Source organism: Cnephaeus nilssonii, assembly GCF_951640355.1.
Source record: "Cnephaeus nilssonii genome assembly, contig: SCAFFOLD_50, whole genome shotgun sequence".
Classification (NCBI taxonomy): domain Eukaryota; kingdom Metazoa; phylum Chordata; class Mammalia; order Chiroptera; family Vespertilionidae; genus Cnephaeus; species Cnephaeus nilssonii.
In genome coordinates, this window is record NW_027645533.1 from 303,712 (window position 1) to 325,113 (window position 21,402).

Genomic DNA, 21,402 nt, shown 5'->3' on the forward strand with positions numbered 1-21,402 from the left:
GTGGTGTATAACATCCTTTCTAGACTAGAAACTTACATTTTGATGTCTTTTACACTTGTTCTCACACAATTCTATGATATTCATGAGTATTTTCTCTGAATTACTACTGATTTCTAGCTGTTTCCTATAATGGGCCTTATTTTCTACTTGTGGGACTTCCCCACATGTAGAAACAACTTTATACAGTCTTCTGTGGACTTGCGAAGCTATATACACTTGTCTTTCCACTGTTTTACAGTTGAACAATACTTTTCAGTGAATTCCAGTGGGTTGAAACACTGTTTTCTTGTGAAGTAACTCTATTTCAAGGATTTCTGTAGTGTATAACATCCTTTCTAGACTAGAAACTTACATTTTGATGTCTTTTACACTTGTTCTCACACAATTCTATGATATTCATGAGTATTTTCTCTGAATTACTACTGATTTCTAGCTGTTTCCTATAATAGGCCTTATTTTCTACTTGTTGGACTTCACCACATGTAGAAACAACTTTATCCAGTCTTCTGTGGACTCGCGAAGCTATATACACTTGTCTTTCCACTGTTTTACAGTTGAACAATACTTTTCAGTGAATTCTAGTGGGTTGAAACACTGTTTTCTTGTGAAGTAACTCTATTTCAAGGATTTCTGTAGTGTATAACATCCTTTCTAGACTAGAAACTTACATTTTGATGTCTTTTACACTTGTTCTCACACAATTCTATGATATTCATTAGTATTTCCTCTGAATTACTACTGATTTCTAGCTGTTTCCTATAATGGGCCTTCTGCTCTACTTGTGGGACTTCACCACATGTAGAAACAACTTTATACAGTCTTCTGTGGACTTGCGAAGCTATATAAACTTGTCTTTCAACTGTTTTACAGTTAAATACTACTTTTCAGTGCATTCTGGTGGTTTGAAACACTGGTTTCATGTGAACTAACTCTATTTCAAGGATTTCTGCAGTGTACAACATCCTTTCTAGACTAGAGACTTACATTTTGATGTCTTTTACTCTTGTTCTCTCTCTATTCTGTGATATTCATTAGTATTGGCTCTGAATGACTACTGATTTCTAGCTGTTTCCTATAATGGGCCTTCTTTTCTACTTGTGGGACTTCACCACATGTAGAAACAACTTTATACACTCTTTTCTGATCTTGAGAAGGTATATACACTTGTCTTTCAACTGTTTTACAGTTGAATACTACTTTTCAGTGAATTCTAGTGGGTTGAAACACTGTTTTCTTGTGAAGTAACTCTATTTTAAGGATTTCTGTAGTGTATAACATCCTTTCTAGACTAGAAACTTACATTTTGATGTCTTTTACATTTGTTCTCACACAATTCTATGATATTCATTAGTATTTCCTCTGAATTACTACTGATTTCTAGCTGTTTCCTATAATGGGCCTTCTGCTCTACTTCTGGGAGTTCACCACATGTAGAAACAACTTTATACAGTCTTCTGTGGACTTGCGAAGCTATATAAACTTGTCTTTCAACTGTTTTACAGTTAAATACTACTTTTCCGAGCATTCTGGTGGTTTGAAACACTGGTTTCATGTGAGCTAACTCTATTTCAAGGATTTCTGCAGTGTACAACATCCTTTATAGACTAGAGACTTACATTTTGATGTCTTTTACACTTGTTCTCTCTCTATTATGTGATATTCATTAGTATTTGCTCTGAATGACTACTGATTTCTAGCTGTTTCCTATAATGGGCCTTATTTTCTACTTGTGGGACTTCACCACATGTAGAAACAACTTTATACACTCTTCCCTGAACTGGAGAAGCTATATACACTTGTCTTTCAACTCTTTTACAGTTGAATACTACTTTTCAGTGAATTATAGTGGGATGAAACACTGTTTTCTTGTGAAGTAACTCTATTTCAAGGATTTCTGTAGTGTATAACATCCTTTCTAGACTAGAAACTTACATTTTGATGTCTTTTACACTTGTTCTCACACAATTCTATGATATTCATGAGTATTTTCTCTGAATTACTACTGATTTCTAGCTGTTTCCTATAATGGGCCTTATTTTCTACTTGTGGGACTTCACCACATGTAGAAACAACTTTATACAGTCTTCTGTGGACTTGCGAAGCTATATACACTTGTCTTTCCACTGTTTTACAGTTGAACAATACTTTTCAGTGAATTCTAGTGGGTTGAATCACTGTTTTCTTGTGAAGTAACTCTATTTCAAGGATTTCTGTAGTGTATAACATCCTTTCTAGACTAGAAACTTACATTTTGATGTCTTTTACACTTGTTCTCACACAATTCTATGATATTCATGAGTATTTTCTCTGAATTACTACTGATTTCTAGCTGTTTCCTATAATGGGCCTTCTGCTCTACTTGTGGGAGTTCACCACATGTAGAAACAACTTTATACAGTCTTCTGTGGACTTGCGAAGCTATATAAACTTGTCTTTCAACTGTTTTACAGTTAAATACTACTTTTCAGTGCATTCTGGTGGTTTGAAACACTGGTTTCATGTGAACTAACTCTATTTCAAGGATTTCTGCAGTGTACAACATCCTTTCTAGACTAGAGACATTTTGATGTCTTTTACTCTTGTTCTCTCTCTATTCTGTGATATTCATTAGTATTTGCTCTGAATGACTACTGATTTCTAGCTGTTTCCTATAATGGGCCTTATTTTCTACTTGTGGGACTTCACCACATGTAGAAACAACTTTATACAGTCTTCTGTGGACTTGCGAAGCTATATACACTTGTCTTTCCACTGTTTTACAGTTGAACAATACTTTTCAGTGAATTCTAGTGGGTTGAAACACTGTTTTCTTGTGAAGTAACTCTATTTCAAGGATTTCTGTAGTGTATAACATCCTTTCTAGACTAGAAACTTACATTTTGATGTCTTTTACACTTGTTCTCACACAATTCTATGATATTCATTAGTATTTCCTCTGAATTACTACTGATTTCTAGCTGTTTCCTATAATGGGCCTTCTGCTCTACTTGTGGGACTTCACCACATGTAGAAACAACTTTATACAGTCTTCTGTGGACTTGCGAAGCTATATAAACTTGTCTTTCAACTGTTTTACAGTTAAATACTACTTTTCAGTGCATTCTGGTGGTTTGAAACACTGGTTTCATGTGAACTAACTCTATTTCAAGGATTTCTGCAGTGTACAACATCCTTTCTAGACTAGAGACTTACATTTTGATGTCTTTTACTCTTGTTCTCTCTCTATTCTGTGATATTCATTAGTATTGGTTCTGAATGACTACTGATTTCTAGCTGTTTCCTATAATGGGCCTTCTTTTCTACTTGTGGGACTTCACCACATGTAGAAACAACTTTATACACTCTTTTCTGATCTTGAGAAGCTATATACACTTGTCTTTCAACTGTTTTACAGTTGAATACTACTTTTCAGTGAATTCTAGTGGGATGAAACACTGTTTTCTTGTGACGTAACTCTATTTCAAGGATTTCTGTGGTGTATAACATCCTTTCTAGACTAGAAACTTACATTTTGATGTCTTTTACACTTGTTCTCACACAATTCTATGATATTCATGAGTATTTTCTCTGAATTACTACTGATTTCTAGCTGTTTCCTATAATGGGCCTTATTTTCTACTTGTGGGACTTCCCCACATGTAGAAACAACTTTATACAGTCTTCTGTGGACTTGCGAAGCTATATACACTTGTCTTTCCACTGTTTTACAGTTGAACAATACTTTTCAGTGAATTCCAGTGGGTTGAAACACTGTTTTCTTGTGAAGTAACTCTATTTCAAGGATTTCTGTAGTGTATAACATCCTTTCTAGACTAGAAACTTACATTTTGATGTCTTTTACACTTGTTCTCACACAATTCTATGATATTCATGAGTATTTTCTCTGAATTACTACTGATTTCTAGCTGTTTCCTATAATAGGCCTTATTTTCTACTTGTTGGACTTCACCACATGTAGAAACAACTTTATACAGTCTTCTGTGGACTTGCGAAGCTATATACACTTGTCTTTCCACTGTTTTACAGTTGAACAATACTTTTCAGTGAATTCTAGTGGGTTGAAACACTGTTTTCTTGTGAAGTAACTCTATTTCAAGGATTTCTGTAGTGTATAACATCCTTTCTAGACTAGAAACTTACATTTTGATGTCTTTTACACTTGTTCTCACACAATTCTATGATATTCATTAGTATTTCCTCTGAATTACTACTGATTTCTAGCTGTTTCCTATAATGGGCCTTCTGCTCTACTTGTGGGACTTCACCACATGTAGAAACAACTTTATACAGTCTTCTGTGGACTTGCGAAGCTATATAAACTTGTCTTTCAACTGTTTTACAGTTAAATACTACTTTTCAGTGCATTCTGGTGGTTTGAAACACTGGTTTCATGTGAACTAACTCTATTTCAAGGATTTCTGCAGTGTACAACATCCTTTCTAGACTAGAGACTTACATTTTGATGTCTTTTACTCTTGTTCTCTCTCTATTCTGTGATATTCATTAGTATTGGCTCTGAATGACTACTGATTTCTAGCTGTTTCCTATAATGGGCCTTCTTTTCTACTTGTGGGACTTCACCACATGTAGAAACAACTTTATACACTCTTTTCTGATCTTGAGAAGCTATATACACTTGTCTTTCAACTGTTTTACAGTTGAATACTACTTTTCAGTGAATTCTAGTGGGTTGAAACACTGTTTTCTTGTGAAGTAACTCTATTTCAAGGATTTCTGTAGTGTATAACATCCTTTCTAGACTAGAAACTTACATTTTGATGTCTTTTACATTTGTTCTCACACAATTCTATGATATTCATTAGTATTTCCTCTGAATTACTACTGATTTCTAGCTGTTTCCTATAATGGGCCTTCTGCTCTACTTCTGGGAGTTCACCACATGTAGAAACAACTTTATACAGTCTTCTGTGGACTTGCGAAGCTATATAAACTTGTCTTTCAACTGTTTTACAGTTAAATACTACTTTTCAGTGCATTCTGGTGGTTTGAAACACTGGTTTCATGTAAACTAACTCTATTTCAAGGATTTCTGCAGTGTACAACATCCTTTATAGACTAGACACTTACATTTTGATGTCTTTTACACTTGTTCTCTCTCTATTATGTGATATTCATTAGTATTTGCTCTGAATGAATACTGATTTCTAGCTGTTTCCTTTAATGGGCCTTATTTTCTACTTGTGGGACTTCACCACATGTAGAAACAACTTTATACACTCTTCCCTGAACTTGAGAAGCTATATACACTTGTCTTTCAACTGTTTTACAGTTGAATACTACTTTTCAGTGAATTCTAGTGGGATGAAACACTGTTTTCTTGTGACGTAACTCTATTTCAAGGATTTCTGTGGTGTATAACATCCTTTCTAGACTAGAAACTTACATTTTGATGTCTTTTACACTTGTTCTCACACAATTCTATGATATTCATGAGTATTTTCTCTGAATTACTACTGATTTCTAGCTGTTTCCTATAATGGGCCTTATTTTCTACTTGTGGGACTTCCCCACATGTAGAAACAACTTTATACAGTCTTCTGTGGTCTTGCGAAGCTATATACACTTGTCTTTCCACTGTTTTACAGTTGAACAATACTTTTCAGTGAATTCCAGTGGGTTGAAACACTGTTTTCTTGTGAAGTAACTCTATTTCAAGGATTTCTGTAGTGTATAACATCCTTTCTAGACTAGAAACTTACATTTTGATGTCTTTTACACTTGTTCTCACACAATTCTATGATATTCATGAGTATTTTCTCTGAATTACTACTGATTTCTAGCTGTTTCCTATAATAGGCCTTATTTTCTACTTGTTGGACTTCACCACATGTAGAAACAACTTTATACAGTCTTCTGTGGACTTGCGAAGCTATATACACTTGTCTTTCCACTGTTTTACAGTTGAACAATACTTTTCAGTGAATTCTAGTGGGTTGAAACACTGTTTTCTTGTGAAGTAACTCTATTTCAATGATTTCTGTAGTGTATAACATCCTTTCTAGACTAGAAACTTACATTTTGATGTCTTTTACACTTGTTCTCACACAATTCTATGATATTCATTAGTATTTCCTCTGAATTACTACTGATTTCTAGCTGTTTCCTATAATGGGCCTTCTGCTCTACTTGTGGGACTTCACCACATGTAGAAACAACTTTATACAGTCTTCTGTGGACTTGCGAAGCTATATAAACTTGTCTTTCAACTGTTTTACAGTTAAATACTACTTTTCAGTGCATTCTGGTGGTTTGAAACACTGGTTTCATGTGAACTAACTCTATTTCAAGGATTTCTGCAGTGTACAACATCCTTTCTAGACTAGAGACTTACATTTTGATGTCTTTTACTCTTGTTCTCTCTCTATTCTGTGATATTCATTAGTATTGGCTCTGAATGACTACTGATTTCTAGCTGTTTCCTATAATGGGCCTTCTTTTCTACTTGTGGGACTTCACCACATGTAGAAACAACTTTATACACTCTTTTCTGATCTTGAGAAGCTATATACACTTGTCTTTCAACTGTTTTACAGTTGAATACTACTTTTCAGTGAATTCTAGTGGGTTGAAACACTGTTTTCTTGTGAAGTAACTCTATTTCAAGGATTTCTGTAGTGTATAACATCCTTTCTAGACTAGAAACTTACATTTTGATGTCTTTTACATTTGTTCTCACACAATTCTATGATATTCATTAGTATTTCCTCTGAATTACTACTGATTTCTAGCTGTTTCCTATAATGGGCCTTCTGCTCTACTTCTGGGAGTTCACCACATGTAGAAACAACTTTATACAGTCTTCTGTGGACTTGCGAAGCTATATAAACTTGTCTTTCAACTGTTTTACAGTTAAATACTACTTTTCAGTGCATTCTGGTGGTTTGAAACACTGGTTTCATGTAAACTAACTCTATTTCAAGGATTTCTGCAGTGTACAACATCCTTTATAGACTAGACACTTACATTTTGATGTCTTTTACACTTGTTCTCTCTCTATTATGTGATATTCATTAGTATTTGCTCTGAATGAATACTGATTTCTAGCTGTTTCCTTTAATGGGCCTTATTTTCTACTTGTGGGACTTCACCACATGTAGAAACAACTTTATACACTCTTCCCTGAACTTGAGAAGCTATATACACTTGTCTTTCAACTGTTTTACAGTTGAATACTACTTTTCAGTGAATTCTAGTGGGATGAAACACTGTTTTCTTGTGAAGTAACTCTATTTCAAGGATTTCTGTGGTGTATAACATCCTTTCTAGACTAGAAACTTACATTTTGATGTCTTTTACACTTGTTCTCACACAATTCTATGATATTCATGAGTATTTTCTCTGAATTACTACTGATTTCTAGCTGTTTCCTATAATGGGCCTTATTTTCTACTTGTGGGACTTCCCCACATGTAGAAACAACTTTATACAGTCTTCTGTGGACTTGCGAAGCTATATACACTTGTCTTTCCACTGTTTTACAGTTGAACAATACTTTTCAGTGAATTCCAGTGGGTTGAAACACTGTTTTCTTGTGAAGTAACTCTATTTCAAGGATTTCTGTAGTGTATAACATCCTTTCTAGACTAGAAACTTACATTTTGATGTCTTTTACACTTGTTCTCACACAATTCTATGATATTCATGAGTATTTTCTCTGAATTACTACTGATTTCTAGCTGTTTCCTATAATAGGCCTTATTTTCTACTTGTTGGACTTCACCACATGTAGAAACAACTTTATCCAGTCTTCTGTGGACTCGCGAAGCTATATACACTTGTCTTTCCACTGTTTTACAGTTGAACAATACTTTTCAGTGAATTCTAGTGGGTTGAAACACTGTTTTCTTGTGAAGTAACTCTATTTCAAGGATTTCTGTAGTGTATAACATCCTTTCTAGACTAGAAACTTACATTTTGATGTCTTTTACACTTGTTCTCACACAATTCTATGATATTCATTAGTATTTCCTCTGAATTACTACTGATTTCTAGCTGTTTCCTATAATGGGCCTTCTGCTCTACTTGTGGGACTTCACCACATGTAGAAACAACTTTATACAGTCTTCTGTGGACTTGCGAAGCTATATAAACTTGTCTTTCAACTGTTTTACAGTTAAATACTACTTTTCAGTGCATTCTGGTGGTTTGAAACACTGGTTTCATGTGAACTAACTCTATTTCAAGGATTTCTGCAGTGTACAACATCCTTTCTAGACTAGAGACTTACATTTTGATGTCTTTTACTCTTGTTCTCTCTCTATTCTGTGATATTCATTAGTATTGGCTCTGAATGACTACTGATTTCTAGCTGTTTCCTATAATGGGCCTTCTTTTCTACTTGTGGGACTTCACCACATGTAGAAACAACTTTATACACTCTTTTCTGATCTTGAGAAGCTATATACACTTGTCTTTCAACTGTTTTACAGTTGAATACTACTTTTCAGTGAATTCTAGTGGGTTGAAACACTGTTTTCTTGTGAAGTAACTCTATTTCAAGGATTTCTGTAGTGTATAACATCCTTTCTAGACTAGAAACTTACATTTTGATGTCTTTTACATTTGTTCTCACACAATTCTATGATATTCATTAGTATTTCCTCTGAATTACTACTGATTTCTAGCTGTTTCCTATAATGGGCCTTCTGCTCTACTTCTGGGAGTTCACCACATGTAGAAACAACTTTATACAGTCTTCTGTGGACTTGCGAAGCTATATAAACTTGTCTTTCAACTGTTTTACAGTTAAATACTACTTTTCCGAGCATTCTGGTGGTTTGAAACACTGGTTTCATGTGAGCTAACTCTATTTCAAGGATTTCTGCAGTGTACAACATCCTTTATAGACTAGAGACTTACATTTTGATGTCTTTTACACTTGTTCTCTCACTATTCTGTGATATTCATTAGTATTTGCTCTGAATGACTACTGATTTCTAGCTGTTTCCTATAATGGGCCTTATTTTCTACTTGTGGGACTTCACCACATGTAGAAACAACTTTATACACTCTTCCCTGAACTGGAGAAGCTATATACACTTGTCTTTCAACTGTTTTACAGTTGAATACTACTTTTCAGTGAATTCTAGTGGGATGAAACACTGTTTTCTTGTGAAGTAACTCTATTTCAAGGATTTCTGTAGTGTATAACATCCTTTCTAGACTAGAAACTTACATTTTGATGTCTTTTACACTTGTTCTCACACAATTCTATGATATTCATGAGTATTTTCTCTGAATTACTACTGATTTCTAGCTGTTTCCTATAATGGGCCTTATTTTCTACTTGTGGGACTTCACCACATGTAGAAACAACTTTATACAGTCTTCTGTGGACTTGCGAAGCTATATACACTTGTCTTTCCACTGTTTTACAGTTGAATACTACTTTTCAGTGAATTCTAGTGGGTTGAAACACTGTTTTCTTGTGAAGTAACTCTATTTCAAGGATTTCTGTAGTGTATAACATCCTTTCTAGACTAGAAACTTACATTTTGATGTCTTTTACATTTGTTCTCACACAATTCTATGATATTCATTAGTATTTCCTCTGAATTACTACTGATTTCTAGCTGTTTCCTATAATGGGCCTTCTGCTCTACTTCTGGGAGTTCACCACATGTAGAAACAACTTTATACAGTCTTCTGTGGACTTGCGAAGCTATATAAACTTGTCTTTCAACTGTTTTACAGTTAAATACTACTTTTCAGTGCATTCTGGTGGTTTGAAACACTGGTTTCATGTAAACTAACTCTATTTCAAGGATTTCTGCAGTGTACAACATCCTTTATAGACTAGACACTTACATTTTGATGTCTTTTACACTTGTTCTCTCTCTATTATGTGATATTCATTAGTATTTGCTCTGAATGAATACTGATTTCTAGCTGTTTCCTTTAATGGGCCTTATTTTCTACTTGTGGGACTTCACCACATGTAGAAACAACTTTATACACTCTTCCCTGAACTTGAGAAGCTATATACACTTGTCTTTCAACTGTTTTACAGTTGAATACTACTTTTCAGTGAATTCTAGTGGGATGAAACACTGTTTTCTTGTGAAGTAACTCTATTTCAAGGATTTCTGTGGTGTATAACATCCTTTCTAGACTAGAAACTTACATTTTGATGTCTTTTACACTTGTTCTCACACAATTCTATGATATTCATGAGTATTTTCTCTGAATTACTACTGATTTCTAGCTGTTTCCTATAATGGGCCTTATTTTCTACTTGTGGGACTTCCCCACATGTAGAAACAACTTTATACAGTCTTCTGTGGACTTGCGAAGCTATATACACTTGTCTTTCCACTGTTTTACAGTTGAACAATACTTTTCAGTGAATTCCAGTGGGTTGAAACACTGTTTTCTTGTGAAGTAACTCTATTTCAAGGATTTCTGTAGTGTATAACATCCTTTCTAGACTAGAAACTTACATTTTGATGTCTTTTACACTTGTTCTCACACAATTCTATGATATTCATGAGTATTTTCTCTGAATTACTACTGATTTCTAGCTGTTTCCTATAATAGGCCTTATTTTCTACTTGTTGGACTTCACCACATGTAGAAACAACTTTATCCAGTCTTCTGTGGACTCGCGAAGCTATATACACTTGTCTTTCCACTGTTTTACAGTTGAACAATACTTTTCAGTGAATTCTAGTGGGTTGAAACACTGTTTTCTTGTGAAGTAACTCTATTTCAAGGATTTCTGTAGTGTATAACATCCTTTCTAGACTAGAAACTTACATTTTGATGTCTTTTACACTTGTTCTCACACAATTCTATGATATTCATTAGTATTTCCTCTGAATTACTACTGATTTCTAGCTGTTTCCTATAATGGGCCTTCTGCTCTACTTGTGGGACTTCACCACATGTAGAAACAACTTTATACAGTCTTCTGTGGACTTGCGAAGCTATATAAACTTGTCTTTCAACTGTTTTACAGTTAAATACTACTTTTCAGTGCATTCTGGTGGTTTGAAACACTGGTTTCATGTGAACTAACTCTATTTCAAGGATTTCTGCAGTGTACAACATCCTTTCTAGACTAGAGACTTACATTTTGATGTCTTTTACTCTTGTTCTCTCTCTATTCTGTGATATTCATTAGTATTGGCTCTGAATGACTACTGATTTCTAGCTGTTTCCTATAATGGGCCTTCTTTTCTACTTGTGGGACTTCACCACATGTAGAAACAACTTTATACACTCTTTTCTGATCTTGAGAAGCTATATACACTTGTCTTTCAACTGTTTTACAGTTGAATACTACTTTTCAGTGAATTCTAGTGGGTTGAAACACTGTTTTCTTGTGAAGTAACTCTATTTCAAGGATTTCTGTAGTGTATAACATCCTTTCTAGACTAGAAACTTACATTTTGATGTCTTTTACATTTGTTCTCACACAATTCTATGATATTCATTAGTATTTCCTCTGAATTACTACTGATTTCTAGCTGTTTCCTATAATGGGCCTTCTGCTCTACTTCTGGGAGTTCACCACATGTAGAAACAACTTTATACAGTCTTCTGTGGACTTGCGAAGCTATATAAACTTGTCTTTCAACTGTTTTACAGTTAAATACTACTTTTCCGAGCATTCTGGTGGTTTGAAACACTGGTTTCATGTGAGCTAACTCTATTTCAAGGATTTCTGCAGTGTACAACATCCTTTATAGACTAGAGACTTACATTTTGATGTCTTTTACACTTGTTCTCTCACTATTCTGTGATATTCATTAGTATTTGCTCTGAATGACTACTGATTTCTAGCTGTTTCCTATAATGGGCCTTATTTTCTACTTGTGGGACTTCACCACATGTAGAAACAACTTTATACACTCTTCCCTGAACTGGAGAAGCTATATACACTTGTCTTTCAACTGTTTTACAGTTGAATACTACTTTTCAGTGAATTCTAGTGGGATGAAACACTGTTTTCTTGTGAAGTAACTCTATTTCAAGGATTTCTGTAGTGTATAACATCCTTTCTAGACTAGAAACTTACATTTTGATGTCTTTTACACTTGTTCTCACACAATTCTATGATATTCATGAGTATTTTCTCTGAATTACTACTGATTTCTAGCTGTTTCCTATAATGGGCCTTATTTTCTACTTGTGGGACTTCACCACATGTAGAAACAACTTTATACAGTCTTCTGTGGACTTGCGAAGCTATATACACTTGTCTTTCCACTGTTTTACAGTTGAACAATACTTTTCAGTGAATTCTAGTGGGTTGAAACACTGTTTTCTTGTGAAGTAACTCTATTTCAAGGATTTCTGTAGTGTATAACATCCTTTCTAGACTAGAAACTTACATTTTGATGTCTTTTACACTTGTTCTCACACAATTCTATGATATTCATGAGTATTTTCTCTGAATTACTACTGATTTCTATCTGTTTCCTATAATGGGCCTTATTTTCTACTTGTGGGACTTCACCACATGTAGAAACAACTTTATATAGTCTTCTGTGGACTTGCGAAACTATATACACTTGTCTTTCCACTGTTTTACAGTTGAACAATACTTTTCAGTGAATTCTAGTGGGTTGAAACACTGTTTTCTTGTGAAGTAACTCTATTTCAAGGATTTCTGTAGTGTATAACATCCTTTCTAGACTAGAAACTTACATTTTGATGTCTTTTACACTTGTTCTCACACAATTCTATGATATTCATGAGTATTTTCTCTGAATTACTACTGATTTCTAGCTGTTTCCTATAATGGGCCTTCTGCTCTACTTGTGGGAGTTCACCACATGTAGAAACAACTTTATACAGTCTTCTGTGGACTTGCGAAGCTATATAAACTTGTCTTTCAACTGTTTTACAGTTAAATACTACTTTTCAGTGCATTCTGGTGGTTTGAAACACTGGTTTCATGTGAACTAACTCTATTTCAAGGATTTCTGCAGTGTACAACATCCTTTCTAGACTAGAGACATTTTGATGTCTTTTACTCTTGTTCTCTCTCTATTCTGTGATATTCATTAGTATTTGCTCTGAATGACTACTGATTTCTAGCTGTTTCCTATAATGGGCCTTATTTTCTACTTGTGGGACTTCACCACATGTAGAAACAACTTTATACAGTCTTCTGTGGACTTGCGAAGCTATATACACTTGTCTTTCCACTGTTTTACAGTTGAACAATACTTTTCAGTGAATTCTAGTGGGTTGAAACACTGTTTTCTTGTGAAGTAACTCTATTTCAAGGATTTCTGTAGTGTATAACATCCTTTCTAGACTAGAAACTTACATTTTGATGTCTTTTACACTTGTTCTCACACAATTCTATGATATTCATTAGTATTTGCTCTGAATGACTACTGATTTCTAGCTGTTTCCTATAATGGGCCTTATTTTCTACTTGTGGGACTTCACCACATGTAGAAACAACTTTATACACTCTTCCCTGAACTGGAGAAGCTATATACACTTGTCTTTCAACTGTTTTACAGTTGAATACTACTTTTCAGTGAATTATAGTGGGATGAAACACTGTTTTCTTGTGAAGTAACTCTATTTCAAGGATTTCTGTAGTGTATAACATCCTTTCTAGACTAGAAACTTACATTTTGATGTCTTTTACACTTGTTCTCACACAATTCTATGATATTCATGAGTATTTTCTCTGAATTACTACTGATTTCTAGCTGTTTCCTATAATGGGCCTTATTTTCTACTTGTGGGACTTCACCACATGTAGAAACAACTTTATACAGTCTTCTGTGGACTTGCGAAGCTATATACACTTGTCTTTCCACTGTTTTACAGTTGAACAATACTTTTCAGTGAATTCTAGTGGGTTGAAACACTGTTTTCTTGTGAAGTAACTCTATTTCAAGGATTTCTGTAGTGTATATCATCCTTTCTAGACTAGAAACTTACATTTTGATGTCTTTTACACTTGTTCTCACACAATTCTATGATATTCATGAGTATTTTCTCTGAATTACTACTGATTTCTAGCTGTTTCCTATAATGGGCCTTATTTTCTACTTGTTGGACTTCACCACATGTAGAAACAACTTTATACAGTCTTCTGTGGACTTGCGAAGCTATATACACTTGTCTTTCCACTGTTTTACAGTTGAACAATACTTTTCAGTGAATTCTAGTGGGTTGAAACACTGTTTTCTTGTGAAGTAACTCTATTTCAAGGATTTCTGTAGTGTATAACATCCTTTCTAGACTAGAAACTTACATTTTGATGTCTTTTACATTTGTTCTCACACAATTCTATGATATTCATTAGTATTTCCTCTGAATTACTACTGATTTCTAGCTGTTTCCTATAATGGGCCTTCTGCTCTACTTCTGGGAGTTCACCACATGTAGAAACAACTTTATACAGTCTTCTGTGGACTTGCGAAGCTATATAAACTTGTCTTTCAACTGTTTTACAGTTAAATACTACTTTTCCGAGCATTCTGGTGGTTTGAAACACTGGTTTCATGTGAGCTAACTCTATTTCAAGGATTTCTGCAGTGTACAACATCCTTTATAGACTAGAGACTTACATTTTGATGTCTTTTACACTTGTTCTCTCTCTATTATGTGATATTCATTAGTATTTGCTCTGAATGACTACTGATTTCTAGCTGTTTCCTATAATGGGCCTTCTTTTCTACTTGTGGGATTTCACCACATGTAGAAACAACTTTATACACTCTTCCCTGAACTTGAGAAGCTATATACACTTGTCTTTCAACTGTTTTACAGTTGAATACTACTTTTCAGTGAATTCTAGTGGGATGAAACACTGTTTTCTTGTGAAGTAACTCTATTTCAAGGATTTCTGTAAGATAACATCCTTTCTAGACTAGAAACTTACATTTTGATGTCTTTTACACTTGTTCTCACACAATTCTATGATATTCATGAGTATTTTCTCTGAATTACTACTGATTTCTAGCTGTTTCCTATAATGGGCCTTATTTTCTACTTGTGGGACTTCACCACATGTAGAAACAACTTTATACAGTCTTCTGTGGACTTGCGAAGCTATATACACTTGTCTTTCCACTGTTTTACAGTTGAACAATACTTTTCAGTGAATTCTAGTGGGTTGAAACACTGTTTTCTTGTGAAGTAACTCTATTTCAAGGATTTCTGTAGTGTATAACATCCTTTCTAGACTAGCAACTTACATTTTGATGTCTTTTACACTTGTTCTCACACAATTCTATGATATTCATGAGTATTTTCTCTGAATTACTACTGATTTCTATCTGTTTCCTATAATGGGCCTTATTTTCTACTTGTGGGACTTCACCACATGTAGAAACAACTTTATATAGTCTTCTGTGGACTTGCGAAGCTATATAAACTTGTCTTTCAACTGTTTTACACTTAAATACTACTTTTCAGTGCATTCTGGTGGTTTGAAACACTGGTTTCATGTGAACTAACTCTATTTCAAGGATTTCTGCAGTGTACAACATCCTTTCTAGACTAGAGACTTACATTTTGATGTCTTTTACTCTTGTTCTCTCTCTATTCTGTGATATTCATTAGTATTGGCTCTGAATGACTACTGATTTCTAGCTGTTTCCTATAATGGGCCTTCTTTTCTACTTGTGGGACTTCACCACATGTAGAAACAACTTTATACACTCTTTTCTGATCTTGAGAAGCTATATACACTTGTCTTTCAACTGTTTTACAGTTGAATACTACTTTTCAGTGAATTCTAGTGGGTTGAAACACTGTTTTCTTGTGAAGTAACTCTATTTCAAGGATTTCTGTAGTGTATAACATCCTTTCTAGACTAGAAACTTACATTTTGATGTCTTTTACATTTGTTCTCACACAATTCTATGATATTCATTAGTATTTCCTCTGAATTACTACTGATTTCTAGCTGTTTCCTATAATGGGCCTTCTGCTCTACTTCTGGGAGTTCACCACATGTAGAAACAACTTTATACAGTCTTCTGTGGACTTGCGAAGCTATATAAACTTGTCTTTCAACTGTTTTACAGTTAAATACTACTTTTCCGAGCATTCTGGTGGTTTGAAACACTGGTTTCATGTGAGCTAACTCTATTTCAAGGATTTCTGCAGTGTACAACATCCTTTATAGACTAGAGACTTACATTTTGATGTCTTTTACACTTGTTCTCTCACTATTCTGTGATATTCATTAGTATTTGCTCTGAATGACTACTGATTTCTAGCTGTTTCCTATAATGGGCCTTATTTTCTACTTGTGGGACTTCACCACATGTAGAAACAACTTTATACACTCTTCCCTGAACTGGAGAAGCTATATACACTTGTCTTTCAACTGTTTTACAGTTGAATACTACTTTTCAGTGAATTCTAGTGGGATGAAACACTGTTTTCTTGTGAAGTAACTCTATTTCAAGGATTTCTGTAGTGTATAACATCCTTTCTAGACTAGAAACTTACATTTTGATGTCTTTTACACTTGTTCTCACACAATTCTATGATATTCATGAGTATTTTCTCTGAATTACTACTGATTTCTAGCTGTTTCCTATAATGGGCCTTATTTTCTACTTGTGGGACTTCACCACATGTAGAAACAACTTTATACAGTCTTCTGTGGACTTGCGAAGCTATATACACTTGTCTTTCCACTGTTTTACAGTTGAATACTACTTTTCAGTGAATTCTAGTGGGTTGAAACACTGTTTTCTTGTGAAGTAACTCTATTTCAAGGATTTCTGTAGTGTATAACATCCTTTCTAGACTAGAAACTTACATTTTGATGTCTTTTACATTTGTTCTCACACAATTCTATGATATTCATTAGTATTTCCTCTGAATTACTACTGATTTCTAGCTGTTTCCTATAATGGGCCTTCTGCTCTACTTCTGGGAGTTCACCACATGTAGAAACAACTTTATACAGTCTTCTGTGGACTTGCGAAGCTATATAAACTTGTCTTTCAACTGTTTTACAGTTAAATACTACTTTTCAGTGCATTCTGGTGGTTTGAAACACTGGTTTCATGTAAACTAACTCTATTTCAAGGATTTCTGCAGTGTACAACATCCTTTATAGACTAGACACTTACATTTTGATGTCTTTTACACTTGTTCTCTCTCTATTATGTGATATTCATTAGTATTTGCTCTGAATGAATACTGATTTCTAGCTGTTTCCTTTAATGGGCCTTATTTTCTACTTGTGGGACTTCACCACATGTAGAAACAACTTTATACACTCTTCCCTGAACTTGAGAAGCTATATACACTTGTCTTTCAACTGTTTTACAGTTGAATACTACTTTTCAGTGAATTCTAGTGGGATGAAACACTGTTTTCTTGTGAAGTAACTCTATTTCAAGGATTTCTGTGGTGTATAACATCCTTTCTAGACTAGAAACTTACATTTTGATGTCTTTTACACTTGTTCTCACACAATTCTATGATATTCATGAGTATTTTCTCTGAATTACTACTGATTTCTAGCTGTTTCCTATAATGGGCCTTATTTTCTACTTGTGGGACTTCCCCACATGTAGAAACAACTTTATACAGTCTTCTGTGGACTTGCGAAGCTATATACACTTGTCTTTCCACTGTTTTACAGTTGAACAATACTTTTCAGTGAATTCCAGTGGGTTGAAACACTGTTTTCTTGTGAAGTAACTCTATTTCAAGGATTTCTGTAGTGTATAACATCCTTTCTAGACTAGAAACTTACATTTTGATGTCTTTTACACTTGTTCTCACACAATTCTATGATATTCATGAGTATTTTCTCTGAATTACTACTGATTTCTAGCTGTTTCCTATAATAGGCCTTATTTTCTACTTGTTGGACTTCACCACATGTAGAAACAACTTTATCCAGTCTTCTGTGGACTCGCGAAGCTATATACACTTGTCTTTCCACTGTTTTACAGTTGAACAATACTTTTCAGTGAATTCTAGTGGGTTGAAACACTGTTTTCTTGTGAAGTAACTCTATTTCAAGGATTTCTGTAGTGTATAACATCCTTTCTAGACTAGAAACTTACATTTTGATGTCTTTTACACTTGTTCTCACACAATTCTATGATATTCATTAGTATTTCCTCTGAATTACTACTGATTTCTAGCTGTTTCCTATAATGGGCCTTCTGCTCTACTTGTGGGACTTCACCACATGTAGAAACAACTTTATACAGTCTTCTGTGGACTTGCGAAGCTATATAAACTTGTCTTTCAACTGTTTTACAGTTAAATACTACTTTTCAGTGCATTCTGGTGGTTTGAAACACTGGTTTCATGTGAACTAACTCTATTTCAAGGATTTCTGCAGTGTACAACATCCTTTCTAGACTAGAGACTTACATTTTGATGTCTTTTACTCTTGTTCTCTCTCTATTCTGTGATATTCATTAGTATTGGCTCTGAATGACTACTGATTTCTAGCTGTTTCCTATAATGGGCCTTCTTTTCTACTTGTGGGACTTCACCACATGTAGAAACAACTTTATACACTCTTTTCTGATCTTGAGAAGCTATATACACTTGTCTTTCAACTGTTTTACAGTTGAATACTACTTTTCAGTGAATTCTAGTGGGTTGAAACACTGTTTTCTTGTGAAGTAACTCTATTTCAAGGATTTCTGTAGTGTATAACATCCTTTCTAGACTAGAAACTTACATTTTGATGTCTTTTACATTTGTTCTCACACAATTCTATGATATTCATTAGTATTTCCTCTGAATTACTACTGATTTCTAGCTGTTTCCTATAATGGGCCTTCTGCTCTACTTCTGGGAGTTCACCACATGTAGAAACAACTTTATACAGTCTTCTGTGGACTTGCGAAGCTATATAAACTTGTCTTTCAACTGTTTTACAGTTAAATACTACTTTTCCGAGCATTCTGGTGGTTTGAAACACTGGTTTCATGTGAGCTAACTCTATTTCAAGGATTTCTGCAGTGTACAACATCCTTTATAGACTAGAGACTTACATTTTGATGTCTTTTACACTTGTTCTCTCACTATTCTGTGATATTCATTAGTATTTGCTCTGAATGACTACTGATTTCTAGCTGTTTCCTATAATGGGCCTTATTTTCTACTTGTGGGACTTCACCACATGTAGAAACAACTTTATACACTCTTCCCTGAACTGGAGAAGCTATATACACTTGTCTTTCAACTGTTTTACAGTTGAATACTACTTTTCAGTGAATTCTAGTGGGATGAAACACTGTTTTCTTGTGAAGTAACTCTATTTCAAGGATTTCTGTAGTGTATAACATCCTTTCTAGACTAGAAACTTACATTTTGATGTCTTTTACACTTGTTCTCACACAATTCTATGATATTCATGAGTATTTTCTCTGAATTACTACTGATTTCTAGCTGTTTCCTATAATGGGCCTTATTTTCTACTTGTGGGACTTCACCACATGTAGAAACAACTTTATACAGTCTTCTGTGGACTTGCGAAGCTATATACACTTGTCTTTCCACTGTTTTACAGTTGAACAATACTTTTCAGTGAATTCTAGTGGGTTGAAACACTGTTTTCTTGTGAAGTAACTCTATTTCAAGGATTTCTGTAGTGTATAACATCCTTTCTAGACTAGAAACTTACATTTTGATGTCTTTTACACTTGTTCTCACACAATTCTATGATATTCATGAGTATTTTCTCTGAATTACTACTGATTTCTATCTGTTTCCTATAATGGGCCTTATTTTCTACTTGTGGGACTTCACCACATGTAGAAACAACTTTATATAGTCTTCTGTGGACTTGCGAAACTATATACACTTGTCTTTCCACTGTTTTACAGTTGAACAATACTTTTCAGTGAATTCTAGTGGGTTGAAACACTGTTTTCTTGTGAAGTAACTCTATTTCAAGGATTTCTGTAGTGTATAACATCCTTTCTAGACTAGAAACTTACATTTTGATGTCTTTTACACTTGTTCTCACACAATTCTATGATATTCATGAGTATTTTCTCTGAATTACTACTGATTTCTAGCTGTTTCCTATAATGGGCCTTCTGCTCTACTTGTGGGAGTTCACCACATGTAGAAACAACTTTATACAGTCTTCTGTGGACTTGCGAAGCTATATAAACTTGTCTTTCAACTGTTTTACAGTTAAATACTACTTTTCAGTGCATTCTGGTGGTTTGAAACACTGGTTTCATGTGAACTAACTCTATTTCAAGGATTTCTGCAGTGTACAACATCCTTTCTAGACTAGAGACATTTTGATGTCTTTTACTCTTGTTCTCTCTCTATTCTGTGATATTCATTAGTATTTGCTCTGAATGACTACTGATTTCTAGCTGTTTCCTATAATGGGCCTTATTTTCTACTTGTGGGACTTCACCACATGTAGAAACAACTTTATACAGTCTTCTGTGGACTTGCGAAGCTATATACACTTGTCTTTCCACTGTTTTACAGTTGAACAATACTTTTCAGTGAATTCTAGTGGGTTGAAACACTGTTTTCTTGTGAAGTAACTCTATTTCAAGGATTTCTGTAGTGTATAACATCCTTTCTAGACTAGAAACTTACATTTTGATGTCTTTTACACTTGTTCTCACACAATTCTATGATATTCATTAGTATTTGCTCTGAATGACTACTGATTTCTAGCTGTTTCCTATAATGGGCCTTATTTTCTACTTGTGGGACTTCACCACATGTAGAAACAACTTTATACACTCTTCCCTGAACTGGAGAAGCTATATACACTTGTCTTTCAACTGTTTTACAGTTGAATACTACTTTTCAGTGAATTATAGTGGGATGAAACACTGTTTTCTTGTGAAGTAACTCTATTTCAAGGATTTCTGTAGTGTATAACATCCTTTCTAGACTAGAAACTTACATTTTGATGTCTTTTACACTTGTTCTCACACAATTCTATGATATTCATGAGTATTTTCTCTGAATTACTACTGATTTCTAGCTGTTTCCTATAATGGGCCTTATTTTCTACTTGTGGGACTTCACCACATGTAGAAACAACTTTATACAGTCTTCTGTGGACTTGCGAAGCTATATACACTTGTCTTTCCACTGTTTTACAGTTGAACAATACTTTTCAGTGAATTCTAGTGGGTTGAAACACTGTTTTCTTGTGAAGTAACTCTATTTCAAGGATTTCTGTAGTGTATATCATCCTTTCTAGACTAGAAACTTACATTTTGATGTCTTTTACACTTGTTCTCACACAATTCTATGATATTCATGAGTATTTTCTCTGAATTACTACTGATTTCTAGCTGTTTCCTATAATGGGCCTTATTTTCTACTTGTTGGACTTCACCACATGTAGAAACAACTTTATACAGTCTTCTGTGGACTTGCGAAGCTATATACACTTGTCTTTCCACTGTTTTACAGTTGAAC